Source organism: Cricetulus griseus, chromosome X, assembly GCF_003668045.3.
Source record: "Cricetulus griseus strain 17A/GY chromosome X, alternate assembly CriGri-PICRH-1.0, whole genome shotgun sequence".
Taxonomy (NCBI): domain Eukaryota; kingdom Metazoa; phylum Chordata; class Mammalia; order Rodentia; family Cricetidae; genus Cricetulus; species Cricetulus griseus.
The window spans coordinates 72,585,375-72,599,717 of record NC_048604.1 but is presented as its reverse complement, the minus strand read 5'-3'; the positions used below and the strand labels follow the sequence as shown (position 1 = coordinate 72,599,717).

The following is a 14,343-nucleotide window of genomic DNA, read 5'->3' as shown; positions in this document are numbered from 1 at the left end:
AATGGAATAAAGAAAGCATCTTCAACAAATAGTGCTGGCATTACTGGATGATGTCATGTAGAAGACTGCAGATAGATCCATGTCTATTGCCATGCACAAAACGTAAGTCCAAATTGATCAAAGACCTCAACATAATTTCAGCCACACTGAACCTCTTAGAAGAGAAAGTGGGAAGTACTCTTGAACAAATTGTTACAGGACACCACTTCCTGAACATAACACCAGTAGCACAGACACTGAGATTGACAATTAATAAATGGGACCCCCTGAAACTGATAAGCTTTTATAAGGCAAAGGACACTGTCAGCAAGACAAAACAGAAGCCCGCAGAATGGGAAAAGGTATTCACCAACCCCATATCTGACAGAAGGCTAATCTCCAAAATTTACAAAGAACTCAAGAAGCTACTTTCCAAAACACCAAATAATCCAATTAAAAAGTGAAGTACAGAACTAATTATTGAATTCTCAACAGAGGAATATAAAATGGCTAAAAGCCACATGAGAAAGTGTTCAACATCCTTAGCCTTCAGGGAAATGCAAATTAAAATAATTCTGAGATATCATCTTACTCCTGTCAGATGGCTAAAATCAAAAACACCAATGACAGTTTATGCTGGGGAGGATTTGGACAAAGGGGAACACTCCTCCACTGCTGGTGGCAGTGCAATCTTGTATAGCCACTTTGGAAATCAGTATGGCGATTCCTCAAGAAAATGTGAATCATTCTTCCACAAGATCCAGAAATTCCACTCTTAGGCATATACCCAAAAGAAGGACATTCATAAACAAGGAAATCTATTCAACTATGTTCATAGCAGCATTATTTGTAATAGCCAGAACCTGGAAGCAACATTGATGCCCCTCAACTGATGAATGGATAGAGAAAATGTGGTACATTTATGCAATGGACTACTAATTAGCGGGGGGGGGGGGATGGAATCTTGAAATTCGCAGGCAAATGGATTGAACTAGAAGAAAATATTGTGAGTGAGGTAACCCAGTCACCAAAGGCAAACATGGTATATACTCACTCAAATATGAATTTTATACATAAAGAAAAGGATTACCGGCCTACAATACACACAGCCAGAGAAGCTAGGAAATAAGGAAGATTCTGAGAGAGACATACATGGTACCATGGAGAAGGGGAAAGGAACAAGATCTCCTGAGCAAATTGGGAGCATGGGGGAGGGGAGAGGGAGCTAGGAGAATGAGAAGGGGAGAATTGGAGGAGTGGGGTGTTCATGAGGGAGCAGTAAGTTTGAGTATTGTGAAGAATAGAGCAGAGCAAGATACTATAAGAGGGAACAATCATAGGTTTAAAGAGAAATCAGGCAATAGGGAAATGTCTGGAGTTCTACAAAAATGACACCAACTAACAATATAAGCAACAGAGGAGAGAATATCTTAAATGTCCACCCCCACACCCCTAATAATGAGATTTTTTTTACTAACTTATATGCCATCCTAGAGCCTTCATCCAGAATCTTATGGAAGTAGAAGCAGACACCCACAGTGAAAAACTGAACCAAGCTGGAATCCAGTTGCTGAGAAGGAGGAGTGATGAGCAAAATTTTCAAGACCAGGCTGGTGAAACTCACAGAAACGGCTGACCTGAACAAGGGGGAGCTCGTGGTCCCCAGACTGATAGCTGGGAAAACAGCATGGGACTGATCCAGATTCCATGAACACGGGTGCCAGTGAGGAGGCTTTGGAAATCTGTGGGACCTCTTGTAGTAGATGAGTACTTATCCCTAGCATAGGAAAGGATTTGGGAGCCCATTCCACATAGAGGGATATTCCCTCAGCTTAGACACACTTGTGAGGGCCTAGGCCCTATCCTAAAGGATATGACAAGCTTTGATGACAACCTATGGAAGGCCTCACTCTCCCTGGGGAGCAGAAATGAGATGGGATATGTATGGTGTTAGTGGAGGACAGAGGAGGAGGGAAGGGAGAGAGACCTGGGATTGACATGTAAAACCATCTTGTTTCTAATTTAAATAAAAAAGGAAAAAGGAAATAACAAAGGTAAAAGCTGCAATGAGTCCAGTAGAAAAGGTGAGTCTAGCCTCTGCCCGTAGAATATTTCCTTTCTGACAATCATGTACATACAAAACTAAATCTATTTTTCCAAAAATGGAGATAGGAATGATATGGAGAAGTTATGTCAGAGAGTATATAATATCATCAATATATAGATGATGTTTTTCCTCTAGTGCACTGGTTCTTAACCTGTGGGTCACTACCCTTTTGGGGGTCAAGTGATCCTTTCATAATGGTTACATATCAGAAACCCTTCATATCAGATATTTATATTATTATTCACAATAGATGCAAAATTACAGTTACAGTGTAGCAATGTAAATAATTTTTATCTTTGGAAGCATTACAATATGAGAAACTATGTTAAAGGGTCACAGCATTAAGAAGGTTAAGGATCTCTGGTGTAGAGGACTATGACTATTATTCACTTGCTAGTGGCAAAATAAACTTGTGATCTCTAAACAAGTGGCCTTTTTCTCCCACATCAGTTGGTCCTACTTTATTTCTTGGCTCTCCCTCTGCTTCTGTGAGGAAGTATGCTCCTATTATGGTTCAGCATACATCTTGTTTAAACTTACATTTTTGATTTGGGGTAATCGGCATGTTTGTTATCTAAAACAGCAATGTGATCTTCTGAACACATGTAATTTTCTTCTCCTCCTACTCTCATGAGTGGACTAAGTCTTTAAATTCTATCACTTCTATGCCTGACTCTTTCTGGTTAACCTCCTTATCACTGACACTTGGATGTCTAGCTCAGGTTTCCGGTTTTCACCACATAGATCTATGCTTCTTGATATTTTTTGAACTCACCTTGCCTCTAATACTCATTTGTACCCCCTTTGACTACAGTTCATACAGAATGTATTCTGTCTGCTTTCCATACAGTGGCTAACCCTCTTAGAGAAAATCAAGGGACTCTCAATTGAGTACTTTGATCTTGAGTCCCACCAATTTCTCAGAAGTTTGGCTAATGGAATTTTATTCTTTTGTCTCAGCAGCTAAGGGGCTGACAAGACCTTGGGCCCCCTTCGGCACTAGTTATATGTGCCCAAATTGTTTGTTTTTTTTTTTAGGTAGACAGTTTGGCAACAATATTTTGTTTATTTTGCATTTTTGTCTTGGTGCCCATTGTGATTGTGCTTCTAGATTAGGAGCCCATTTCCTGCTACAAAAACCTCATAAACAACACTCTTTAAGAAAAACTAAAAGTCTTTACAGAGTATACTACATTCCACATACTTGAACTCAGTAATTTTAAAAGCTTCCCCTTGTTTATATGTGGCTAATTAAACATCACTAAGTTCTTTTTGGTTTTTTCTAGCATTTCTTAATTATTTTACTTTTGTTCATTCAGAAATATTTATACTTGCAGTGGATTATTATTTATAAATTATAAGCAAAACACTACAATGAATAATGTATGTTATCCATATTTACATATTTGGTAACATTTACCCTTTTTACTTTGTTCTATATTCCCTTTCTTATTTTTTGTCTCTATGTATATTGTTATTTTACAGTTTAAAATCAGATACATAAACATGGTTCTTTATACTTATCTATTCATGTATTTCTAAGCATATGCACATCTTTTCCCATAACAATGGATCAGTAACCATACTTTATAAATTTTACATTGATGTCTGTGAGTGTCCATGTGTGTGTGTGTGTGTGTGTGTGTGTGTGTGTGTGTGTGTGTGTTTATGTGTGTGCTTGTGTATATGTGTGTATGTGTATAATACTAAATTTCTACTACATGCTTTTACTTGAAGGAAGGTCTTTTCACTATTTGATATATTCATTTCATTGCCCACACTTTGGAAATTTCTATAGGCAAGACTAGAACATTCTATATCAAAACCATTGGTAAAGACGTGCTTGATTTTGAAATTCTAGGACTTTTCAAAGATCAAAACTTGAAATAGCTTTGATAGAACATGTATTTAAATACCTTTCTGATAAAGTTGGAAAACTAAAACATGGAGACAATGTTGAAGTGAAGAATAGAAGTAGACATTCACGGAAATTTTTACAAAGCATGGGACCACACTAAATTAGAATATTTTCATCTGCCCAGGGACATGAAACTGCTTACCTATCTTATAAGACTTGGATCAGAGGAAGGGAATAAGAAAAAATAATAAGATAAAACCTTTATTTAATTATGCCACCCCAAAACAATCAAAACTTGTCAAAGAAGAACAATTATGTAGCACCTCAAAACTCCAGTTAAAGATGCTAGATGACACAGGCCCTGCATTGCAATATCAAAGTTATTAGTTACATCACAACTAAAAGAATCTCCTTTGAGGAAAGCATAGGTGTAAGATAGCATAGTGATCCTTGTAGACGTTACTTAATCCTCTAAAATGGCTGCTGTGCCATCTCATTCTACATTTTCTAAAGCTGTTCAACTGGATCTTGAAAGACATGTGATAGGAGCAGAACATCAGATCATTTTATTGTGTGGAGTGACCTTAAGTAGATCCCCTTGGTGAACTTCCCAAAAGCATAAAACTTGGCAATAATGTACAATTTCAGTTTTCCTTCAAAGGCCATATTCAATCATTATAATCAGTTCCACATGAAGAGGCAGTGAGGAGGGCATTGGTATGTTACAAGATACTATAATGTGGGAAATATATCCCATAGTAATAACAGGAGAATAAAGGTCACAGGGTCCCTGTAAAGATATGGGGGAGTGAAGGAAAACTGGCTTGACTAGAAGGGCATAAATTAGACAGACTGTCTATCGCATGAAAGTAGCTCCTGCTATCATATTGAGAAAGCAAGAAAGCAAGATATAGCTCTGGAATAGGCAGAAATTATGTTTTGTCAACATAATTGTTATTCTGTAATCTGTGTTACATGGATTTGTATAGGGTTTGTTCAGCTGATTTATAGACTATAACATGAGGACTTGGTTTCTCTGTAGATTTCACAAGAGGATGGTCCCTCTACTGTATTTGTGTTGTTGCTCTCTGCTGAGGCTATGGGAGTGGATATGTGGCATCAGGTCTACGGCCCTCATTCTTTACCATGCCCATTTTGCATCAAGCACTCTTTTGGGGCACCTACTTTCTATATTTTCTATTGATATTTTTACTAATGTGGAAATACTGTACATGCTTGAGTAAAATAGAAATTAAAAATACAGTAGCAAATACAAAAATGAAGTGTTAATATACAATTGTCCACAGCTACTTTGAGGTTGATTATCAGATAAGCAAGATACTCACTACCTATGCATCAGTTTGCATGTCTTATTGTTAAATGTATCCTTTATCAAGAGAATGTTTATCTAGAAATGTACTCAGTCCACCTTCTTACAATTATGTTGATTATTAGGTGACCAATGAGACTGGTTTGAGACTGGAATAATATGTTTGTACTCACTAGTGTAATTCAGCACAGAACACATTTCCACGCCTAGAAATTCACCCTAGAAAGGTTTATTTAATAATTGCTTACAGGTAGGCTGACAATCACTGCAGCATGGCTGAGTCTCAGGAACTGGCCTAGTTTGCTTTTTATGCCTGAGATAAACACCACAAACAAAACCAAAATGTTGAGGAATGGGTTTATTTCAGCTTACATATTATATCCCATCGAAAAGAGAATTTAAGGCAGGAACCTGGAAGCAGTAATTGAAGCAGAAGCCATAAAGGAACACTCCTTACAGGCTTGATCCTTTAGCCTTTTTATGCAACCCAGGACCACCTTCCCAAGAGTGGCACTGCCCACAATGACTTAGACATTCCCACATTAATCATTGATAAGGGAAATGAAACACAGGCTTGCCTATAGGCAAATATGATGGAGGCATTTTCACAATTTATGTTGCCACTTCTCAGGTGACTTCTAGCTTGTGTCATTTGACAAAAACAAAACAAAACAAAATCCAACACCTTTGATCCTTTGCCAACTTGAAACATAAATACACCACTATTAAACCACAAACTGTCCTTTTCTGTCTTGTTTGCTCTTGACATGTCCTACTACTATAATAACCACATTATAAAACATAGTCTGAATTATTCATTAAAATGTCACATCATTGTCCCTATTCTTCTCATATACCCAGAACTGCCTCTCAAATCCATGACTTCTTTCACTTTAATCATTATTACATGTATGCACATTCACATAAATACATAAATACAACCCACTGAGTCCTTTTGTGTAATTTTATTGTACACATGTTTAAGGCTGACTACTTGGCTCTGGTATGTCAACTGGCATTTATATCTTGTTAGGCACACATCTTGATGAGAGTTTATAATTATAACTTCCCTGTCAGATATAGGAGACATTATTGTGCAGCAAACTTCCTGGTCCTCTAGGTCTTACAATCTTTCCACTATTCCTTCTACAAAGTTCTATGAACCAAAAGTATAAGAGTTATGTTTAGATATATTGATTGGTTATCTGCATAATTATTTATAAAGCACTTGTATATTATACTGGTTTAAGAAAGTCACAGTAGTTGGTTCTACTCTAAGAGCTATAACCTTATTAGCTAGGTTTATTTGGCTAGGTTTTTAGTACCAGGCATGACTTCTCTCTTGTTAAACTGGCTTTAAGTCCAATTAGACAGCTACTGATTGCTGCAAAGTTATAAGTGCAAATATTGCACATTTATATGTATCTTGCATGTTGGCTATTGTTGTGGCTCATAGACATCCCAGCTGTGTACAATGATTTATTTCTTTCCTCTCTTGACAGTTTCCACATCACCTTTCTGTACTATGATGAAATTCCTCAGAAAAGAGGTTTCTGGGTCATATTCAGCATGAATCCTCAGAATCCTATGTCCAAAGTTTATGGTGTCTTCAGCAAGAGAGAACTAACTTCAACTTTTGTAAGACAACCAGCTGCAATAACAGTGGACTATATTCTTTTGGGAGACATTTGGACTCCACAGTACAAGAACTTGAAAGCAGATTTCTTATGTCTAAGTTCCAGTGTTTTTGCTGGATAATCATTGGCTCTTGTAGATGGAACATCATCACCTGAAGTGGCACACGTGTGTGTGTGTGTGTGTGTGTGTGTGTGTGTGTGTGTGTGTGTGTGTGTGTAAGGAGAGAGAGAGAGAGAGAGAGAGAGAGAGAGAGAGAGAGAGAGAGGGGGGGGGAGGGAAGGAGGGCAGAAGATATATGTAGATTTATGTATACTAAATACAATTTTAGGTAAATATACCATAATATACTTGATGACTGCTTCTATTTCTTTAGGGGTTATAGGTCTATTTAAAATGTTTGTCTGTTCTTGATTTAATTTTGGTATGTGATATCTATTTAGAAAATTGCCAATTTCCTTTAATTTTTCCAATTTTGTGGAGTTCAGGTTTTTGAAGTATAACCTGATGATTCTATGAATGTCTTCAGTGTGTGTTGTTATATCTCCCTTTTCGTTTCTTATATTGTGAATTTGCATATTCTCTCTACCTTTTGGTTAGTTTGGATAGAGGTTTGTCTATCTTGTTCATTTTCTCAAAGAACCAACTCTTTGTTTCATTGACTTTGTATTCTTTTCTATTTTATTGATTTCAGTCCTCTATTTGATTATTGCTGGCTTCTACCCCTCCTGGGTTAGTTTGCTTCATTTTGTTCTAGAGCTTTCACCTGTACTGTTAATTCGCTAGCTTGGGAGTTCTCCACTTCGTTTTTGTAGGAACTTAGTACTATGAACATTCCTCTTGGCATTGCTTTGAAAGTGTCCCATAAGTTTAGGTATGCTGTGCATTCATTTTCATTGAATTCTAGCAAGTCTTTAATCTTTTAAAATTTCTTCCTTGACCCAGGATCATTACAATTGAGCATTGTTCAATTTACATTAGTTTTTAGGCTTTCTGCAATTTGTGTTGTTGAATTTCAACCTTAAAACATGATGATCTGATAAGATACTGGTGTTATTCCAATATTTTGTATCTGTTGAGGTTTTCTTTGTTTTAGAGAAGGTTCCGTGGGGTACTAAGAAGAAGGTATATTATTTTTTTTGATGGGATGTTCTATAGATGTCTGTTAAACCCAATTGAGTCATAACATCTGTTAGTTCCTTTATTTCTCTGTTAAGTTTCTGTTAGTCCTGTCCAGTGGTGAGTGGGGTGTTGAAGTCTCTCAATATTAGCTTGTAAAATTTTATGTGTGATTTAATTTTTAGTAATGTTTCTCTTACAAATGCATGCCCCTTATATTTGGAGCATAGATGTTCAGAATTGAAACATCATCTTGATTGTGAGAAATATGAAATGACCTTCTTCCTCTCTTTTGATCAATTTTAATTGGAAGTCTAATTTGTTTGATATTATGATAGCTACACCAGCTTGTTTCTTGGGTCCATTTGATTGGAAAATAACTTCCCAACCCTTTATTCTGAGGTAATATCTGTATTTGAAGTTGAGGTGTGTTCCTTGTATGCAGCAGAAGGATGGATTCTGTCTTTGGATCCATTCTGTTAGCCTGTGTCTTTTTATATGTGTATTGAGACCTTGATATTAATGATGGGGGACTCCTTCTGTACGCTGTGAATATATGTTTCTCTTATTGGTTAATAAATAAAGCTATTTTGGCCAATGGATAGGCAGAAAGTAGCCAGGAAGGAGGTATAGGTGTGGCTACAAAACTACAAGAATTCTGGGAACAGGAACAGACAGAGTAAGTTGCAGAGGAGACACCATGTAGCTGACAAGTAAGAAGAAAGCCAGGGTAACACTGGTGAGTGAAGTCTGTATGGAGATACATAGATGAATAAGAATTGGTTAATAATTAGGAGAGATCTAGCCTATAAGTAGCCTGAGGCATCATCCAAATAGTTTATAACTAATATAGACCTCTGTGTGTTTATTTGGGACTAAATGGCTGCAGGACCAGGTGGGACAGAAACTTCCATCATCTTCATAAAGTTATTTTTAAGGTCATTTTCTTCTGCTTCATCTACATTTGGATGTTCATTTCTTGCTGGTGTAGATCTAGTCTCTGGTGGTTTCATATTATTCTTTATGTTGTTGAATGTATTCTTCTTATACTGTCATCTACCCATCTCTTCCTCCAGTGGATGCAGTTGAGTCTCTTCTTCCAATTAGTGTAGGTGGGTCCTCTGACTTAGATGTTCTCTCTTCATATCCTTGTGGGGGTGCAGACAAGGTTCTAATAGAGGCAGATGCAGTACTGGATGGTTTGGAGTGTGGAGAGGGTGTCCTCAGTTAGGAAAATGCCTCCAAAAGATTTGTCTGTAGGCAAACCTAACAAGTTGTTTAGATTAATGATTGATGTAAAAGGGTCACCCCACTGTTGTTGCATGTAATACGTAAGTATTACATGTTTTCTCTCATTGTGTATTTAACTTGAAACTTCATATATGTGTGTTTTACTTGGAATACCTATAACTATCAGGAAAATAGTAAGGGACTTTATGGGATGGTTAGAGAGGGGAGGCAAAAAGTTTAGTAATAAAACAAGAATGGCTAAATTGGAATTGGAATGTTGGAACAGGATAGAATAGGAAATATGTGGAGTGATAACTAACACTGAAGCTCTTTTGAAAAACCTTATCAAAACCTACACTTGTCACAGCTCCCTAAAATATCATATATACAGACATATGCATATACATATATACATATGTAAAATGAGATTTAATGGGGTTTTCCTACAATGAGGGGGCAGTATCCCAACCATGCATAACATTCTAGCAAACAAAATCTCTGATACCAGGAATAGGCTACCTATTTTTGACTTGTTCAATAGGAGCACATAGAACCTAAATATTTCAGGCTATTGCCAATATCCTTCATTACTCTATATAACTTGACAAATAATACCTTATTGATGCAGATACTACATACTTGACTATTATAATATAGAGAAACCTAGTAATGACCTAGAAGCTTCAACACTACTGGATAACTTCTGAATTGCTATGCATGCAAAAGAGTAGAAAAGTAATCATCTTTCTTAACCAAACTGTAATCTCTGTGAGATACAATAATGACTGATATGACCAGATATATCCATTTGGCAATAGGGTAAAATGTTTTAAGAGTAACCAATCACTTTATTATTGGGTCTAAGTCCTTATCCATAAAATAAATGGACAACATACCGGGCACTATTTTGTCCCCAGACACCTATGTCTAGATAGATCATATACACAATATGAGAGAAACTTACACTATTGTTTTGTTAAGTGGACATAGTACTAAAATGACACCTAATGTCTTATTTTCATACCTATAACAGCCTGTCTCTCAACCCTTACCTAAATACTCTCCTTGCAGCATATACCAATTAACACAGAGACCCTCAACTGGTCAATGTGCAAAGAAGTGACTGCAGCATGCATAAATGTAAATGGGATGTATATATTACAACCCTCCCCCTTAAAGTTGATGGATTTTCATGAAAGCAGGGGAGAAAAACTGTAAGAGAGGTAAGTATGTATGATTTCAAGCAAACTGTGTTCTCAAGACACAAGACAGATGCAAATATGTACACGCACATCATTTATGACAGCCTGTACAATACATTCACAAATGCATGTAAGACAACATTTTAGAAGGGACAGGATTGGATGGACACCAAACCTCACCAGTAACTGTGTAACTATTGGCATTTGATAGCATAGCAGCTGTGAGAGAAAAAGCCAGTTTTCTTTAATGGTGTGATGCCAAGAAGGTCAACCACACTTCAGAGTAAGTCCCATTGCTAAGAGTAGTATGGCAACATAAACTAGCTTTGATGGAAAAAGAGGAAGAAAATGCAAAATTGATTGGTGGGGTGGTGAGGGGAAAGAAGGTACATATGGAAAGAGTGGTGGTAGGAGGTTAATATGATCAAAATACAATGTATAAAGTTCTCAAAGAATTAATAGAAATTAATTTTTAAAAACAGGACATTTTTAAAATGCCATAGTTAAAAACAAGTATTAACTTAGTCCATTGTGCCTCCTATGATAAGACATTATATTCATGATGTCTAAAAAAAAAACAAGGTTTTCTCAATGGTGGAAGGTTATAAATATAAGACAAGGGCACAGGCAATTGCAGTGTCTGTTGAGAGTCTGCTTACTGGTGGTTTTTGCTGTGTCATTGTTCAACCATAGAGGATAAATGGCACTCTGAGGTCTCTGATAGCAAGCTACTAATTGTAATCCAATAAAGAAATGGATTTTACCAACTAATAATGAGTTTAGAAATGATTTGGGGGATTTCTGAAAAACCAAAAGCAGAATGCCATTTAATCCAGCTATGATACTCCTAGCTATTTACACAAGGGAATCAAGTCAGTATGTCATAGAGATACCTCAATAGCCATTTTTATCACAACACTATTCTAAAAAAGTGTTATGAAGTTAGCCTCCTAGGAACATTTGTAAATGGATGGTTTATAAAGAAAATACAGTATATATGAAAAATTGAGTGTTACTTAGACACCAAGAAGAACAAAATTAAGTTGTTTTTTTTTTTCAGGAAAATGAATAGATCAGCAGCTTGGAGATGGGGAAAACACATGTAATAGTCTATTCTGGTTGGAAAATAAGATTCCCAGTTGAGTTTGCAAATTGATTATCAATCTCAATTGTCCTAACACCTAAAGCTTTTAGATGGAACACAAATATTTAAATTATACACTGTGTCAAAAAAAGTTAAGAATAGTGTATCATTCCATATTAGAAATGCTACAAATTAAATACAATGAAGAAAACATTTGAAGTAGTAAAATAAAACACCATAAAATAAAATTCTTAATAAAAAATAAAAATAAAAAATAACGAGTCACAACTTTCAGGCATTCAAATGATGAAATAATTGATGATCAGAAGACTTCCTGCTCTTTTTTGTGGCGCCTCCTAGGCGGTCGGCTGTGTGAAGATGAAGCTGAATATCTCCTTCCCAGCCACCAGCTGCCAGAAACTCATTGAAGTGGATGATGAATGCAAACTTCATACTTTCTATGAGACGCGCATGGCCACAGAAATAGCTGCTGATGCTCTGGGTGAAGAGTGGAAGGGTTATGTGGTCCGAATCAGTGATGGAAATGACAAACAAGGTTTTTCTATGATACAAGGCATTTTTACTCATGGCAGAGTGCACATGCTGTTGAGTAAGGGGCATTCTTGCTATAGACCAAGGAGAACTGGAGAGAGGAAGTGCAATTCTGTTCGAGGATGCATCGTGGATGCCAATCTGAGTTTTCTCAACTTGGTTATTGTAAAATAGGGAGAGAAGGATATTCATGGACTGACAGATACTAATGTTGCTCATCAGTTGGGACCTAAAAGACCTAGAAGAATCCGAAAGTTTTTTAATCTCTCTAAAGAAGATGATGTTTGCCAATACGTGGTGAGAAAGCCGTTAAACAAAGAAGTCAAGAAGCCCAGGACCAAAGCGCCCACGTGTCCTGCAAAACAAATGGTGTCGTGTCACTCTGAAGAAACAATGAACAAACAAAAACAAGGAGGGGGCTGCAGAATAAGCTAAACTTTTGGCCAAGAGAATGAAGGAAGCCAAAGAAAAGCGACAGGAAGCCAAGAGACGTAGGCTGTCCTCCCTGAGAGCTTCTACTTCTAAGTCTGAGTCCAGTCAAAAACAAGTCTTTAAAGATAACAAATAAATAATCACACATTGAAAAAAAAGAAGACTCACTTTGTCTGGGTGTTATAGCATAGAACTTTAAACCTAAAATTCATGATGCAAGGGAAGGCAGATTTCTGTGAGTTCAAGTCCAGCTTGGTTTATGTAAGAAGTTCTAGACCAGGCATAGCTACATAGTGAGGGCTGGTCTTGAAACAAATAAATCAAACAATTATTTTGTAAATAGATAGATAAATACATAGATAGATACATAGATACATAGATGCATAGATACATAGATACATAGATGATAGATACATAAATTTAACTTCCTTAAACAAAAACAATTTAATACTAGATGAAAATATGGATCTTTCAAACAAATGCAAATATACAAACATTTAGATCTAATTGCTTATACCTCTTTATATGTAATGAAAAACCTTGTCATAAATAGGATATTCTATCCAGAAAAAGTACTATCTATTTATAAAGATATAAGCACGTGTATATATTTCAAGACATTCTGTAATTATTATGTACATGAATATTAATTTAGGCCATATATGTTACATGATTATATTGCTTGAAATTGAAATTTTCCTCAGGCAAGAGGGAAAGTTTGTAAAGAAACATAAAAATGCACTTAAATATCTGCCTAATAACAAAAGTTTCATCTATTTGCAGAAAGTAAGCCATGAAAGGAAAGTATTATGTTTATATTTAATTAGCCATATATTTATGAAATTAATCATTATATTACTATATATTGCACAGACACTAGTCTTATAATTCATTTGTTCTGGATGAAATAGCATTAATATTTTAATATATGGAAGAGGCTGAACATGGAAATTATCATATTCAGTGAATTTATCCAGGCCCAGAAAAACAAATATTGCATATTTCTGCTATGTGTTTATCTCATATTTTTGTTTTTAGATATGTGTATATATGTGGATGTGGGTGTGGTTCATGTCATCAAACTAGAAGGAAAACCCACCATGAGGGAGTAAACTGATGTCTTAAGGCAGGAGGAAGAGGAGAAAGCAAAATATAAAATGGGTAACATGAAAGCAGGAGATGATCCACCAGAAATTCAGGAAAATTTCTATAGAAAGCCATTATGACTTTGCCTATTTATTTAAAGTGTAAACTAATATAATACTTAATAATATAATATAATACTTAAAATAGAAAAATTAAAATAAACTATATATATATTGTGTTTTCTTTGTCTATTTGCGTAATGCATCTTTTAGTTACTGTGAATGCTGCTGCAATAATGAATATGACTGTACAGATATTTGTCATAAGTCTTAAGGTCCTTTGGTATTTACCCAGGAGTGGTATAGATGGGTCATATTGTACTTCTGTATTAGTTTGTTTCAATATTTGCTTCACTAATACACAGAAACACCAGAGTGAATAAGACTGCTACTTTTCCCATATCCATGAAAGCAAATGTTGCCAATTTTTTGATGCTAGCCATTCTGAGGAGGAAGCTGGAAGTTGTGCCTGTGAGAAAACAAGCTTCCCCACATGCTGACATCTATCTGCCATGGGGGCCTACTGTCAGTTTTTGAAGAGCAAACTATTGTCTTGGCAACAGCCTGTGTTGTTTGGGGACTTCCATGGCACTCTTTTGGCCAACAATTCAATTGGATGAAATCCAAGCAGAGTACTGGAAATGTCATTTGGTGACAAGAGATGGCCAGT

General features: G+C 36.1%; 1 pseudogene; it reads left to right on the top strand.

Moving 5' to 3' along the window:
* Positions 1-11,922: 11,922 nt before the first annotated feature.
* LOC100753134 lies at positions 11,923-12,664 on the top strand (annotated as a pseudogene).
* Positions 12,665-14,343: the final 1,679 nt, after the last annotated feature.